Source organism: Tursiops truncatus, chromosome 14 (assembly GCF_011762595.2).
Source record: "Tursiops truncatus isolate mTurTru1 chromosome 14, mTurTru1.mat.Y, whole genome shotgun sequence".
Taxonomy (NCBI): domain Eukaryota; kingdom Metazoa; phylum Chordata; class Mammalia; order Artiodactyla; family Delphinidae; genus Tursiops; species Tursiops truncatus.
The window spans coordinates 27,275,096-27,292,357 of NC_047047.1; the positions used below are offsets into that span (position 1 = coordinate 27,275,096).

At 41.6% G+C, this 17,262-nt stretch overlaps 1 protein-coding gene across 9 annotated transcripts in view; it reads left to right on the forward strand.

Moving 5' to 3' along the window:
• The window catches only part of SFXN5 (sideroflexin 5), a 115,506-nt gene that overhangs the window by 43,131 nt on the left and 55,113 nt on the right, over window positions 1-17,262 (forward strand). The gene's annotated exons all lie outside the window — the stretch shown is intronic.

Consider the following 17,262-nt stretch of genomic DNA (forward strand, 5'->3'; position numbering starts at 1 on the left):
GCCTCAAAGTGCCTGCATCCCTGTATATTTCCCATTTCAAGTATTGTCGTTAATTAGGACATGCTGGTTTGATTACAGGGAAGTTTTCCCAGAAAGCTTGGGAAGTCGGAAAGTAAGGGTGCCTTCTGAAAACTGGAAAATTCAGCCTTATTTTTATTCTGTTTTGAAATCAGGATTAAGCTTACTGTTAATCTTTTTATATTGGAGTAAAACAAATGTACAGAAAGGGTGCATTTGTCATAAATGTAAAGCTTGATACGTTTTCACAAAGTGAGCTCATCTAAGTAAATATCACTTAGATAAAGATATAGTGCATTACCAGTGTCTCAGATACCTCTTATGTACCCCTCTGAGTCACTAACCTCACAGGGAACCACTTTTCTGACTCCTTCCTTCATTATATTCTCATTTTGCCTGTTATTGAACTTTATATAAATGGAATCACTTATATAAGTGTACTTTTTGGGGACTTGGCTTCTTTCACCCAATTGTTTATGAGACTTACTGTTAAATGTAGTATTAGCTTGTTCTTTTTCATGGCTGTATAATATTCCACTGCTATAACTATATAGAAATTTCTTTATTCATCCTACTGTTGGTAGACATTTGGGTTGTTGCCAGTTTGGAGTTTACAACAACATGCTTTGAACATGATTGTACAAGTCTTTTAGAGGATATATATAGAGATACACACACACGCACACACACACACACACACACACACACACACACACACACCCCTACACACATCCTCATTTCTCTTGCATTTTACCGAGGAGGCTAAAGAGATAACAACTAAATGTGGGATGTGATCCTAGAATTGGGATTGGGATCAGGGCAGGTGTATGTGGAAAATGATATTGCAGTTTCTTATAAACATACACTACAATGTGAGCCAGCAATCCTACATTTAGGTATTTACTTCAAGAGAAGTGAATACATATGTCCACACAAAGATCTATATATAAATGTTTATAGTAACTTTTTTTCATCTTAGCCGAAAGCAGGAAACAGACAAGAATGACCAACAGATGTTAAAACCACTAAGTGAAAAACTGATTGGGAACAGGATATTTACCTAGTCTGAAAGTTTCCTATATATTTCATAAATATCATTCATTCTATGTTTATTAATTGGCAGCCTCCTGTAAATAAGGGTCTTCCCTTCTGCCTCCCATTTTCTTGTTTTTTAAAACTATCAGTATGGTCTTGTATATTTTTTGTATTCAGTGGATAGTAATTTACTTTTTTCATTATTCATTTTTCTATACAAATTGTGCCAAATTTGACCAATAGAAACCCTTTAAAGCAATTTCAGTGTCCATTTGACATGTCTTTTTTATGCTATGAGTATGTACGTCAATACTTTCTGGCACAATGTATGGATATTCCAAACTCATCTTGTAGTTTCTCTGCCCCATTTCTCCAAAGAGCCCTGGTTCCTTTTAGAGGGGAATGGTATTTAGGAACCAAAATCTGGATAGTTAGGTGTGCTCATTGTTACTGGTGTGTCATTGTTTCTAGGCCCTCTTAACAGACAGAGCTAGGACATACAACTTTTTAAAAATCATGACTACATACTAATACCTCTAATTCCAATCCAACATCTCAGAGTTCTTCCCCTCCTTCCAGTCCATAGCTACATCTTCCTTCTCCCTGAATGAGAATACAACAACAATGTATTTATTCAGTTACTAAATCTTATATATACAAATAAAAGAATTTCAGAATTGCTACATTAATGCCACTCAAACATGTATTAATCCCCCCCCACCAAATGTATTAAGTAAAGCTTGAGATTTCTTTGAAGTTCTTTTTGTCTGTTGAATAGATCCTACTGAGGGTATATAGTCAGAGAATCGTGTTCAAAAGTTATTTGAATTAAAAAAAAAGTTATTTGAATTAATTATTTTCTTCTGTGTGTATATGTTATTTATATGATATACAGTTAGGTTTATTCATTTCTGTTGCCACTGAATTTCAGATGTTTCCCCATTCTTATTGATTTATTTTGGGAACTATATAAAATGTCAACATAGTTCAAAAGTCAAAAGCTATGTAAAAAAGGCATAATAAAAGCCCCATTTCCCTCTCTATCCCTTCTACCTCCTTCCCACCCAACCTCTCTAAGTAAATAATTTTATCCTTCCTATTTCTTTTTGTAAAAATAAGCAAATACAAATACATTTCCCTTTCTTTTTTCTATAAAAGGCACCATATTATATAACCCTTTTGCGCAATGTTTTTTTTTGCTTAATGACATATCCTGGAAATCACAGTGTATCAGTTTATAGCTATCTTCCTTATTCTTTTTTTTTTTTAAATAGCTGCATAGTAGTATACTACATGGAAGTACCATAATTTATTCAACTATTTTCCTACATATGGACATTTAGACTATTTCCATTATTTTGCCAATATGAATAATGCAAGAATAGATAGTCTTGTGCATGTGTTTTGATATTGTTGGAGATATATCTTGAGGGTAACTTCCTAGCTTCTATGTAAGGACTAATTAAATAGACATTTCTGGCAATACTGGGTAAGAAAAAAGAGAGAAGATACAAATAAATACTAGGACTAAAAAGTATAATAATTACAGATATAATAGAAGTTTAAAGGATCAAAATGCATTGAACAATCTGGGGCAGGAAATTTGAAGACTTAGGAAAATATGGATACATTTCTGAGAAAGTACAGGTTACCAAAAACTGCCTAGCAAGAGGAAATATAGAATTTGAAAAGACCTGTAAATAGAAAGAAATTAAATCAGTTGCTTAAAATATATGCACCAAAGAAGTAACAAACAAATCAAAAATTACCACTAGGCTCCCATGATCTTTCAGGTGACTACACTCAAAGAAATAGCCAAACTCAATCTTTACAAAACTCTTTAAAGAGAATAAAAAAAAGGAAATATTCCCCAATTCATTTATGAGGCACTTTGAGACCAATACCAAAGAAGTTAGTATGAGAAAGAAAAATTATAGGCCAATATCACTTACAAAATTACACATAGTCTAAATGAAATAATAGCAAGTTGAATCCAGCACTGTATTAAAATATATCAAAAAAGATTTACCAAGGGGCTTCCCTGGTGGTGCAGTGGTTGAGAGTCCACCTGCCAACGCAGGGGACGTGGGTTCATGCCCTGGTCCGGGAAGATCCCACGTGCCACGGAGCGGCTGGGCCCGTCAGCCATGGCCGCTGAGCCTGCGCGTCCGGAGCCTGTGCTCCGCAACAGGAGAGGCCACAACAGTGAGAGGCCTGCGTACCGCAAAAAAAAAAAAAAAAAAAGATTTACCAAGAATGGTAATAGAGATGTATTAATATAGTTCATCACATTAACAAATTGAAGGAGAAACATGATGATCTCAGTAGATACAGAAAAATCATTTGATAAAACATAACTCCATTTATAATCTTTTTTAAAAGAGAAGGTTAGTTAGGTCTAAAAGGGAGCTTCATTAACTTAATACAGTATCTGTCAGAAAAAAAAAAAAACAAAAAAACAACCCCATAGCAAGAACCATTCTTAAAGATGAATCAGATAAAGGTAAAATCTTAATGTCTGGGACAGGGTAAGAATGCCTGATAGTAATGCTTCTGTCCAGCATTTTCCTAGGAGACTAACAAGTACAATAAGACATGAAAAAATAAATGACCAATATTAGGATTGGAAAGGAAGAAACAAAATTTTTCATGAGAATAGGCAAACTATTGGAACTACTATTTTATAAGATTTCTGGATGTAAGACAAGTATACAAAATAATTGCTGTATGCCTATAAACCTATAACAAACATCTAGAACATGATATTTTTTTTAAAAAAGAAAGCGTTTATAATAGCACTTAGAATGATAAGTTACCAAAAATAAATTCAAGAAAGGATGTGCAAGATCTTTATGGAAAAACTTATAAAACTTTATTGAAGGACATTGGAGATCTAAATAAATGGAGAAATATATCACCTTGGGTGGGAATATTCATTATCATGAAGATACGCATTTTCTTCAAATTATATTTAATTATATTCAATAAAATTCCAATCAAAATCTCAGCAGGATTTTTCATGGAACTTGACAAGTTGATACTAAAAATTATATGAACAAGCTAAGGGCCAAGAACAGCCAAGACAATTTTCAAGAATGAGGTGGTGGGACTTCCCTGGTGGCACAGTGATTAAGAATCCGCCTGCCAATGCAGGAGAAGTGGGTTCGATCCCTGCTCTGGGAAGATCCCACATGCCACGGAGCAACTAAGCCCATGTGCCACAACTACTGAGCCTGCGCTCTGAAGCCCACGTGCCACAACTACTGAGCCCACGCTCCGCCGCTACTGAAGCCCGCGCGCCTCCAGCCTGTGCTCCGCAACAAGAGAAGCCACCACAATGAGAAGCCCGTGCACTGCAACGGAAACCCAACGCAGCCAAAAAAAAAAAAAAGAATGAGGTGGTAAGAGGAGAGTCACCCTACTAAGTAGCATAAGACAGTTTGGTTTTGGTTTGGAGATAAGCAAATAGATCATTGCAACAGAATAGAAAGTCTGGAAACATGCCCATACCCATATGGAAACTTGATATTTGACAAATCAGTGGAGAAGAAGGATGGACCATCTAACAAATGGTGCTACCTATGTGAAAAAGAAATAAAATTAGATTTCACCTCATACACAAAACACATTAAATATGAAAAGAAAATATTTGCAGCACTGTTTATAGTAGCAAAAAGAAAGGAAACCACTGAAATGTCCATCAAGAGAATGGATAAATATTCATGATTTAGTCATGCAATGGAATACTTAACACAGGAAAGAAAATAAAGGACAGGACTACATTTATCAATATTGATAAATCTCAAAAACAATGATGAATGAAAAAACAGTAGCAGAGTAATAATACTGTCTGATGTCATTTATATAATGTTTTAATATGCAAAGCAATATTATACATATATATATTTATGGGTGTATTTTGCAAGGATCCATAAAACATTCATGGGAACAGTTAGCAACAGATTCATGATACTACTTACCTCTGGAGAGAGAGAGAAGGCAATGGAATCTAGCAGAGCAGGAGGTGCTTCATTTGTATCTGTTATGTTTCATCTTTTAAAAAGATAAAATTTTCACAAAAATTTGACAAAATGATAAGATTTGGCAGTATGTGGATATTCATTGTAGTATCCTCTAGACTTCTCTGTATGCTTGCAATGTTTCATTTTATACATATATTTTAAATATATATCAACATGTATAGGGAATATCATTCTCATCACTATCCTTTTGTAGTTTCCCTGAAACTTCTACATTGTTCTGACATATTCTGAGAAAGTATTATGTTTTCCCCACTGTAATTGTGTGCATTTAATTTCCTTGCATTTCTTATAGTTTTTGCTGTATATATTTCAGTGCAGTGGGGTTTGGTGTGTTCATGACATTTTTATCTTCTTGATGTTATAATCTCTACCTTCCCACCTCTCTCACTTTCTTACACACACACACACACACACACACACACACGAAATATCCCTATTTCATTGAATATTGTTGTCTTGAACTCTACTTCATCTCATATTAATATTTCTATTCCCATTTTATTTGCCTTGTAAATTATTGCCTACACATTTATATCAGAGTGATATTTAATTTCTGTGTATATGTCACTCGTAGACAAAATTGAGCTGCATTCTACTTTTTTTTACCCAGTTTGAGAAACTCTGTCTTTAATAATTAATGGAACCCATTCATATTTATTCTGCCACTGGTTATTGTGAGCACTTATCCCAGCCATCAAGTAGCTTGTTTGTTGGTTTGCTTATCAAGTTTGTTATTGTTTCCATTTATTTTCCTGATTTGTACTAGAGTGGTAATTTTCATCGGTCCTTTTGATTTCTTAAGTGGTTTGGAAGGGGAGCATCCTAATCCTCTCTAACTACCATTCTCCTATTATTTTTTTTTTTGTTTTTGCGGTACGCGGGCCTCTCACTGTTGTGGCCTCTCCCGTTGTGGAGCACAGGCTCCGGACGCGCAGGCTCAGCGGCCATGGCTCACGGGCCTAGCCGCTCCGCGGCATGTGGGAGCTTCCTGGACCGGGGCACGAACCCCGTGTCCCCTGCATCGGCAGGCGGACTCTCAATCACTGCGCCACCAGGGAAGCCCCTCCTATAGTATTTTATGGAGAGATTTAGCTGTATCTACCTGATTAATATCAATAATTGAATAGTAAATAGGACCTCCCCAACCCTACTAAAAGGAAGAGACTTTTAGCATACCGTTTTACCCTACTCTCTACCATTTCACCCGTACACACCTGTCAAGATTTTGGAAATAATCTGGAATCTCACCAGTTTTTTGAATCCTTGCTTAACACCTATATTAAACTTCACAATTTTTTAGGCTTTTCGTGTGTGTGTGTGTGTGTGTGTGTGTGTGTGTGTGTGTGTGTGTGTTCTCTATGTTTTGCTAGAGTACTTCTTTGAGTAATGTTGAGTGTGTGGGCAATACTTTGAGTCCTTCCATATCTGAAATGACGTTTTTTCCCTCTTATACATGAACAATAGTTGGCCTGATTCTCATTTTCTTTATTGGTAAACCTCCCCCACTCCCTTTGGGAGCTTTTGGTATTTTTTCTCTTTATCTTTGGAGTGCAGAAATATCCTTAGGATTAAAAAAAACCTTCTCCATGTATTTTATAAAATTATACAAGTAATACATGAATATGTTCTTTGGAATTCAAAAATATCACCAAGAATATTTTTAAAGTTATACAAGTAATACATGAATATGTTCTCTCAGCTCAGAATTCAAACAATGCAAAAAAAAAAAAAAGTAAAGTTCCTCTGACGACCCTCAACTCCAGATCTATTCCCAGAAGTAACCTCTGTGAGAAGTCTGGTGTGAACTTTCAGGCTTTTTTCTAGGCAATTGCAAAGATATGAATCATCACTAAAAATTTGTTTTTAGATAGATATGTTTTATAAGTAAAAATACACTTATTTATCTACAAATAGCTTAATTACACTTAGCAGTTTGCCTACATAAGGATCCCCTCCCTCCCTCCCTCCCTCCCTCCCTCCATCCTTACCTTCTTTCCTTCTTTTCTTCTTTTTTCTTCCTTCCTTCCTTCCTTCCTTCCTTCCTTCCTCCCTCCATCCCTCCCTCCCTACCTCCCTCCCTCCTCCCCTCCCTCCCTTCCTTCCTTCCTCCCCTCCTTTCTTCGTTTTTCCTGCTGAGTAGCATTCTCTCCCATAGTGATGGATTTAGATTGTTTCTGATTATTTGCTATTAGAAATAACAGTGCTGTGAAAAAGCCTTATAAAGTTCTTTTTGCACAAGTATGATGATTTCTTGAGGGCCCATTCCAGAAACTGAGTTTGCTGTGTAAAAGGCAATGCACATTTCCCTGAACACCAAAAAGATCTCACTTCTTTTCATATATTTATTGGCTATTTACATTTCCTCTTCCGTGAATTAGCTGTTAACATCCTTTGTCCATTCTTCCATTTGCTGTATTTTCCTAATTGATTTGTAAGCATTCCTTATATATTTTGGATATTAATCCTTTGAATTATATATATTACAAATCTCTCTCCCAGCTGTTCTTCCTTTACTCTCTGGTGTCTTTGTTGTAGAAAAGTTTTAAATATTGATTTTTAAAATATAATGATCTTTCCTTGGACTGAGTTTTGAGTCTTGTCCCCACTTCTCACCTCCATCTCCTTTATTAAAATAACGAAAAAAAATAAAATAAAATAAAATAAAATAACGAGATTTGTGAGAGTTGTGTCTGGGAATCAGCTCTTAGATGTATCTATCAATTCTTCTGTTTTCATTTTCTAATTTATTCATTTCTGCTCTTGTTTTATAATATCCACTTTTCCTCTTTGATTTGTTTGTGACTTGTTTTTTAATCTTTTGCCTTGAATTTATTCTTATCTATTCTCATTCTTTCCTTCTAATGAAGCTGTTTAGGGCTCTGAATTTGCTTCTGAGGATATCAAATACTTGGTTTTCATATATAGTGATCTATGTTTTTATTTTCTAAATAAGTTTGAAATTATAGCTTTGAATCCTCTTTAGTCTGTTAGATAGTCAGAAGAATGTATTTTAACTTCCAGATGACTGGGTTTTAAAAGGATATATTCTTTTGTTATTATTTTCTAGTTTATCTCATTTTCAGAGACAGTGACCACTACAATTTTGCCATTTGAGATTTATTATGGTTTTCTTTGTAGCATAGTACATGATTATATCAGTTAGGAGTAGGACCACTTGTATATAACAAAAAGTTCAAAATAACAGTAACTTAAAGAAAATAATTTATTTCTCTCGCATACCAAAGAATTTTGGAGGTAGGCAGATCCCCACAGTCATCAGGAATCCAGGCTTCCATTTTTCTACACCATTCTCAGTGCTGCCTTCTAGTGTCAGTCACCTTATAGCCCAGAATGGCTGCTGAAGTTCCAGTCATCACAGCCACATCCCAGGGAGGAGAAAGAAGGGAGAAGTAAAAAGATGTACCTCCTAGCTGAGTCATTTCCCTTCAAGTAGTCTTCTTCAAAGTGTCACAGAACAGTTCTGTTTATATTCCATGTAGAACTTAGCTGGATATATAGTCAATCCCTAATTATAGGGATTCTGTTAGTGAGAAAGAAGTGAAGAATAGCTATAGGTAGGCAAACAAGAATCTGCCATAGTAATTTTAATAATATTCCATCAATGCTTAAAAATAAAAAGATATATCTTTTGGCAGTATCATCTCTCCCAAGCCAGAGAAGTTGAGTTTGGGGCTTATTCCTCATAAGAGGCCAACTGGACCCTTTCAAAATTAATGGCTGCCATCAACTGTGATAAACTAGCTAACCCAAGGGATGCCAGCACTGTGTCTAGTTCACAGGTGTTATTGAGGACACCCCATATTTTTCCACTCTCTCCTCTTCGTAAGACCAATCAATCACTTCAGGGTCACTATGGCCTTCTAGGCATCATGGGAACTTGGGTGCTGATCCACTCCCATGTTGTTCAGGGCTTTACTGCTGAAGTAGACGCTGTGAATGTCCTGTCAGGACCAGTCCTCTTCCAGCCTGGAGCAAACATCCCTCTGGATAAATGTGTAGGTTGTGAGAATAGGAATCCCTGGAATCTGAGATCCTGTATGAACACTTGACCGAGGCAAAGGGGCAGCATCACCTGGGATGGCCTCAGTGGCAGCCGGAGCCAAAATGACAGGCTTACCTGGCCTCACTGCCTAGCCCCGATTAGTTGTCTTCCGGGATTCGGAACAGCTGGGCCAGAGGCCAGGTCCCAAGAGGGGCCACTGGTCGTGGAGAACCTGTAGCCTTCCATCCAGGCACTTTGACGTGGATAAGCAACGTGAGGACTCGTTGGTTCCACTCCCTCCCAGGGCTACTGCCTCGCCCAGTAAGGAGGGAGCACTGTGGCTGTCCTGGCACTTCCACCTGAGGCCTGGCTCCCACCAGCCACATCAGCTCCCCTAAGACCCTGCTGTCACCTGGTAGCACTGAACATCTCAGCAAACGCCTGGTCTGAAGGCGAGCGAAGGTTCCAGTCCATGCCTTAGGGAAGCCCCTGCCGTGATAGAATGGGTAAGAAATATACACATGCAGAAACCACTAAAATGCTTACCAAAATAGAAATGGGGTGCCAGCGAATGTGCTAGAACTGGGTCCCTGAGTGATAAAGGGAAGGAGTGAGCAAGGCTGGCAGGGGCCTCGACTAAGATGCTTCTGGAAGCAACATCTAAACTGCCTCCTGCCCAGGTGAGCATCCCTGACTTGAACCCCCACGCTGTTGTCACCTTGCCTGAGAGTAACCCCGCCCCTACCCTGCTCACTCCCAGAGCTCAGGAGAAGCGAGCTGGTTTTTTCCCAGAAGCTGGTGCCAGTTTAGTCAGCAGATTTCACAGATCTACTGGCACCCATGTAGTGTCTTATTTTAAGCTTAACATTTGAAGATGGAAACTTTTCCCCCTTTGATGTGTGGCAAAGAGATCCCAATTTATACATAAGCATGGCGGCTAAGCCAGTGCACCACCAAGGCTGTTCCCAAGGCTGGTGCAGTTCATGGCTCCCCCTTTTCAGGTACCTTCCCAGAAGAACCCCACCAACCGTGGTCACTTCTTATAATTGGCATCTCAATTCCCATGTTTCCACTGAGAGGTGTGCAGCCCTGTCCTTTCCGGGCATGTGTGGCTGGGGAGAAGCAGGGCCAGGGTCCCGGCCCCCATCCCATCCTCTCTGCATTTCCCCAGCTGCCAGCCTTTACCCTTGGCTCCCATAATGTCTCAGGGCAGGGAGCTGGGTTTCTCTTGTGGGCCTGAGGTTCTCCCAGGTGACATCGTGCCTCCCCTCTCAGCCCTGAGCTCCCTGACGCTGCTGTCCTCCTCTCCCCTCCCCCTGTCATTCTGGAAGTCTCAGAACTTAAGGCCAGAACCCTGCTATCCAGCTGGGAGACTGAGGAGGGCAGACCAGGAGCATCCTGTCAGTGAGTCCAGAGGCCTTGGGTTATGTCCAAACCAGATTTCTGTCTTGGGACGTTTGGAGCTTGGACTCTGCTCGGAACCCTCTCATTTTAACACTGCAGATGACTGTGTGGACTTAGAAACCCCATTTCTCCAAAAGTGCTGGTGTAAGCAAGTCATCTCTGCGGGGAGGAAGGGTGGACCATGGAGGGTTCGCTTATGTGAGGGTTTGGCTGAGTCCCAGCCTTTCTGACACCTTCCAACCCTCCTCGTCCCAGACTTGGATACCAGTCATTTTGGCTTAGTTTATACCATCCAAGAGTTGTTGCTCATTAAGCTGGAATTGACCAGTCAGGGACAAACATTCATTTGACAAAAGATATTTTCTTTAACTGGTTGGGATCCTTTAAATAGCAGCACCCCTAACGCACCGAAGTGTTACTTTTCAGATCATTAGCTGTATAAATCAGAAGGTGGAGACAAAGTAGAAGGAAAAAACAGGCAAATTGTTGTGTACTGGGGCCCACGGAAGGTCTTTTGAAAAGTAAGAGGAACGTTTAGAATTGAGTGAGTCAGTGTGGAGGAAAAGGGTATGATGCCAAAGGACTGTTGCTTTGCCAGCGAGGACTCCCAGGTATTTGAGAAGTGAATGTCATATGGTCTCACCCCGTCTGAAGCTTCTGGAAGCTCTCAAGGAAGATAGAATTTAAACAGATATTTACTACTGAGATGAATACTGCAAAGAAGGCAGGCAGGGTGCTGAGAGAGCATATAATCTAACATCATGTTGAGGGCCAGGGAAGGCTTCCTGGAGGAAGTGACAACTAAGCTGAAACCTGGAGGATGAGGAGGGATTAGCCAAATGGAGATGGGGTGGAGGATGGGAGGACCAGTTCTTTCTGCCGTTATCTTGCCAAGCAAGGCGATTCTGTGCCCTGTGGTCTTCCCCTGACTTAAGTTTCACCACCCAGTTGTTTTGGCACACACCCTGTTTCCCCTCTGGATTTTTTAAAATACTTTTAAAAAGTTTTCTTGGGCTTCCCTGGTGGCGCGGTGGTTGCGAGTCCGCCTGCCGATGCAGGGGACACGGGTTCGTGCCCCGGTCCGGGAGGATCCCACATGCCGCGGAGCGGCTGGGCCTGTGAGCCATGGCCGCTGAGCCTGCACGTCCGGAGCCTGTGCTCCGCAACGGGAGAGGCCGCGGCAGTGAGAGGCCCGCGTACCGCAAAAAAAAAAAAAAAAAAATTTTCTTTTCCTTATCGCTTAAGTCACTTTCTTATGGGGTAGGGGGTTGCTCAGTTCTGAGTCCCAATATCACAGTGCACAGAATTGTGACCAGCGGCCTTGCTTCCTTGTCCTTGTCTTCAACTGTTCGTGTCCCACTTCTGGCCAAGCAGATTGAGATATTTGGTGGTGCCTCTCTCTCACGCTGAGACCTCATCTCTCTGCAGAGGTTAGAACACTCTGACTGCGGAGGCCTGAAGTGAAGATGTGATTTTTCTCGTGAGCCAGTTGCCATATGGGTGCAATTGGCCCCATTCTTGATTCTGTCCTGAAACGAGGCTCAAACACAAACTTCCCTTCTTCCTGGACTAGCCGGGGAGGCCGCAGAGGTGGGCCAATGGTCACCAGGTGGAGTGGGTAGATAAGCTAGGCTGCTCAGGAACCAGTATCACTAGGGAAGATATAATTCAAGGTGCATTAGTAATGGTAAAGAATGTTTCTCAGGGAGGATAGCATATTCACTCTTCATATGTAGTAATCCCTGTATCAATCACCTCTTGCTACTATAGTGCTGTGTAACAAACATCCACAAAATTTCAGTGGCAGCCATAAGCGTTCATTCTTGGGGATCTGCAATTACCCAGGGTTTGGCTGATCTAGACTGGGCTTGACCGAGGCAGTTTTGCTTCTCACTGCAGGTCTGGGGTCAACTGGGAGTCAGCTCACCCAGGCTGGACTCTGCTCCTCACATCTTATCCTCAGATTAGGGCACTAGTCAGGGCATGTCTCCTCTTGGCAATGTTAGGAGCACAGAGGGCCAGCAGAAACATATGAGGCCTCTGAGGCCTGGTCTTAGAACTGGCACACTGCCACTTCCTCCCACATGCCATTGGCCAAAGCAAGTTATATGGCCAAGCAACACCAAGAGCATGGAAACAAATTCCTCCCCTGGCATAGATATGGATGCAGGGAGGAGTGAAGAATTGGGACCAAAACTCAATCTGCCCCCCTCTCCAAAGGCCAATAGCCTCATGCAATCAGACTTTAACAAAAGGACTAAGGAAGAGATGGGTGATGGTGGTCATTGTCACAATCCATCATGGATCTTTTCCCTAGCCGAGAATGAATTAATGTTCTTAATGATGAATTAGCAATGTTCTTCCAGCGTGTGGTGTGGGCCCAGCTTTGTGCTGAGTGCTTTGGGGGACATCAGAGAGAAAAGCCCTAATTCTACCATCAGGAACTTACTATCCTTTATGGGATAAGCCTTGTGTTCAAAGACAAGATTGGGGCTAAATGATGCTCAATTGTGAATGTAGACTGTGGAGTTCAGAGAAATGAGAGACCAGCAAAGGCTAGAAAAGAATGAGGTAGAAGGAAAGGGACGATACTAACATTTAACACCTAGTGAGCACGTGCTGCGTGCCAGACACTGTGCCAAATTCTTTCCACGCCTTACTTCCTCTCTTGATCATCCAGAGAGGTACCAGGATTGTCCCCATTTAACAGATGAAGAAACAGAGGCACAAAGAACTCAAGTAACTTGTGTGTGGTCACACAGCCGGTAAATACTAGAACCAGGATTTGAGTCCAGCTCCTCCCACCACCAGAGCCTGAGCGTTGATCATCAGGGCCCATGGCCGGCCACCCAAGGGGAAGGGGAATCAAAGGCAGACAGATGTGCGGAGAGGACAGCTGCCCGGGGTGGGAGCTGTGGAGGGGACCCCAGTCGTGTTATGAACTATAAATGGGAGCAAAGATAGGATGTGCGATTTGGCCGAGGTCCTGCAGCAAGATAGGGTGCAGGCTGGGCTGGGAATTCTGGCTGTTGGCTCTCCTTCTACGTTCCCTGGTCCCAGCCGCTTTCTGGGCTCTCTCCACCCGCCACGCGGCCACGCCTGAAGTGTCTCCTTGGAAGAGGTGCAATCCACTGGCATTGAAGCCGGCGGACTGGCTCCCTCTCTCTATTCATCTCTTTCCTCCTTTCCCCTGCCATGTTCTGGAAAGGGCAGCATGAGGGAATGTGGGCAGGTTGCACCAGAGATATACATCTGAGAACTGAAGGAACATTTATTTTTAATTTAGACTTAAAAAGAAAAAAGGAAATTATAAAATATCTGCTCTTGCTCCTGGGATTGTGCAGATGGTGCTGCGTGTTGCCTAATAGGGAATGGGGCTGGCACCTGCGCGCTCGTGGCCCCACCAGCCTGACTGTAGGACCTGGAAGGCAGGATCCCTGTTCCTCTTGCCTCAGCCTCAGATGGCTCCCTGGGACCCCGTTTGGCCAATGTGGCATGGTGGTCCGCTGCCTTCTCACCTCACCCTCCCCGGACTCCCGTCTGCTGATTTCCTGAACATCCTCCTTCAATGAAGCCAGCCTCTCAGCTGTTCCTACTCGCATGAACACACACACGCACACCTCAGCTCCATCCTGTCACCCCCTTTGGCAGATAGCCAGACCTCTCCCTTCCTGAACTCCTGCTTGGATGTTAGAATTTATCAGTTTGACACACATCCAGATACCTGTTTAAACCATCTTGTTATTTTCATGCCCAGGAGTTATAAAGGACATTCTCATATATTTTCCTGTTGGGTCCTTGTGTTTATTGTGGTTAGGTGCTATATATTCCTCTCTTCTGGTAATCTCCACTGGGAGCGGTATGGGACTCAGTGCATAGAAGATGCTCGAAAAGGGGCAGAGAATGTGACTCTTCTTTTGTATTCAGGCGGGTGATCTGGAAAAGGAGCCCCTAAAATCAGAGAGTTGGGGCCCCCAAGCCAGGAATCAGGAGACCTGACTCTTTCTCTAGCTTGCTTTAAAGCCTTGGGCAGATCACTGAATTTCTCTAAGTCTCTGTTGCCCCATTTGCAAAATATAGAAAGTAATCTATTTTGTCTGAGCTCCAGAGTTATTTTTTATTTTTTTAGGGCATTATCATTTCTTTTTTTTTTTTAACATCTTTATTGGAGTATAATTGCTTTACAATGGTGTGTTAGTTTCTGCTTTATAACAAAGTGAATCAACCCTGGAGTAATAATAAGGATCATGGCAAATGACATAAGGAGAAGTGCTTAGCAGAATCAGTCAATCAATTCATCTCTTTAAGAAAGCATGCAGAGTCAGAGGTGCCCAGCATGGACATCAGGCCCGTGTTTGGGCAGAAGTTAGGGACAGAAGGCTGGTCAGGTTGGCCAGCATGGTGAAAAACTCACTGGTTACACTTTGTGTGTGTGTGTATTGCATAGCCTGGGTATTAGTTTGGTTTAGTTTAGGGCTACGGTTTGTTCTGAAAAAAACTTGATATCACATAAAAAAATGCATGCCACAAGAAAAAACAAGTAAGGTGACCGGGCCTGGGCATCTTGACAGTCAGTGCAAAGACGGACACAGTTGAATGCCCAGTGTTTGCAAGATAGATGCAAACCAGATGTTCAGAAGTATAAATTTCTGATCCTGAGATCAGAAAAATTTCCTCCACGTGGATTCATAATGGGGTCCAACGTAATGAGCAGTGAGTGTCCTGGACAACAGCTGAAGGGTAAATATGAGTCCCATGGGCCACATCTTATGACGGTCCTGGTGAGCCAAGCACAGTTCAGGGGGTGCAAAGGGGATTGAGGGGGAGAATACAATGTAGTTCATAACACACCAGTTTTATATAAACCAACGGATTAGGGGGAATGATGTGCTGAGTTCCCAACAGTGGAAAACAGCTTTTATATCCTCAGGCTTTGTGAGGCAGTCAGACATGCACATGTTTATACATACATCCACATGCATACGAATGCACAAACACAAATTCACACACACACACACACTCGCGGGCTCATGCTGTCTGTTCCCAGCTTTAGGCCTCTCTAGGCTCAGCTTCCTCTCTATGGTCTGGCTCCTGACTGGGGCGCTAGGATGAGGCCCTGGGTCCCCTGGGGTTACTTCTTGGCAGGACTGGTGGGAAAATTCCCTTTAAAGACAATGGGACCATCTGTATTGACTTCACACCTACTACCTGGAACCTGAGAATAGAATTTAAACTGAGACAGGACCTCCAAGGTCAACCTGTTCGCTCTATAGGGGAGAAAGCTAGAACCCCAAAGGGGCATGTCTTCTGCTGGAGATCACACAGGGATGGAGCCTAGGCTAAGACCCAAGGTCTCCTGACTCTCACTCCAGCACTCTAAGCTGTCATTGCAAAGAAAAATCAAGTTGGGATCTTATTTTGGGGAGAAAAATATCATAAGGTAATTCTTCATTGGACTATGGAATTAATTTACATTATGTAATTTTATTCAAACTGATATGGGCCAATAAATATAACTGTGTGTGCGTGTTTGCTGTTTTAAAACATTTTAATGTTTAAAACATGATTTACTAATGCTGCTAAGGATGTCTAGAATTTGATTTACTGCATAGAATTGAATGTTTACACATTCCTTACAGAAATTCTTGCCAAAGAGCCATTTTATCTACAAGAATAATAAATAAGTCAATATGTGGATGGCTGTGCACATTTTTTCCGTATACAGCAGCACTTGGTAGATGCTATTTTGCACACAAGCACTCAAAAGGTAAATTTGAGAGACACACATGGATCCCCGAAGTCTAAGATTTGGTCAGTGTCAAGATCAGGCAATTAATCTTGACTTAAACCAAAAAAAACAAAGTCACTGAGTCTAGGTCTTAGGTGATATTTGGGCTTTGGGACTAATGGATCCACACTTATGTAACCAGACTTGGTCGTATGTGTGTATTTGTTCATTCATTCGCACATTCAACAAATACTTATTAGATATCTATGTTTCATTCAATAGCTTAAACATAGTGTAGGTGTTGCTTCATGGGGGCCCAGAGATAATATATAAATTTCCCTACTTGTCTTTGTAAAGCACTTAAGGCCTTTGAAATGATTCTTATTGAATCCTCACAAAAATCCTATTGGAGGGCTTCCCTGGTGGCGCAGTGGTTGAGAGTCCGCCTGCCAATGCAGGGGACACGGGTTCGTGCCCTGGTCCGGGAAGATCCCATGTGCCGCGGAGCGGCTGGGCCCGTGAGCCATGGCCGCTGAGCCTGCGCATCCGGAGCCTGTGCTCCGCAACGGAAGAGGCCACAACAGTGAGAGGCCCACGAACCCCCCCTCCACCAAAAAAAATCCTATTGGATGGCTAGGGTGTGAAGGAGCCAGGTTAGCTGGGTGGAAGTAAAGGCGTTCCTTTGGTTTGCTGGTTTGTTTTTATTGTTCCCCTGCCCACTAATTACAAAAATATGCATGTCCACTGTTAAAAAGAACACAGAAATATTCAAGAAGAATCTGAGAAAGTACCATGTAACCTGACCTCCAGGGACGTCTACCTGCCGTGCTACAGATTTTTTCATGCCTGGAGATATGTATATGTATGTGTATTTGTGTATGTGGGTATATCTCGTGAGATTTTTTTTTCTTTATAAAACTGGGATTATGTTGTCATATAATTCTGCAACCAAGTTTTTTCATCGTACATCATCTCACTGTGGGCAGTAGTTTGAATATACTTCTCATACACATCAGTTTGTACAGATCTAG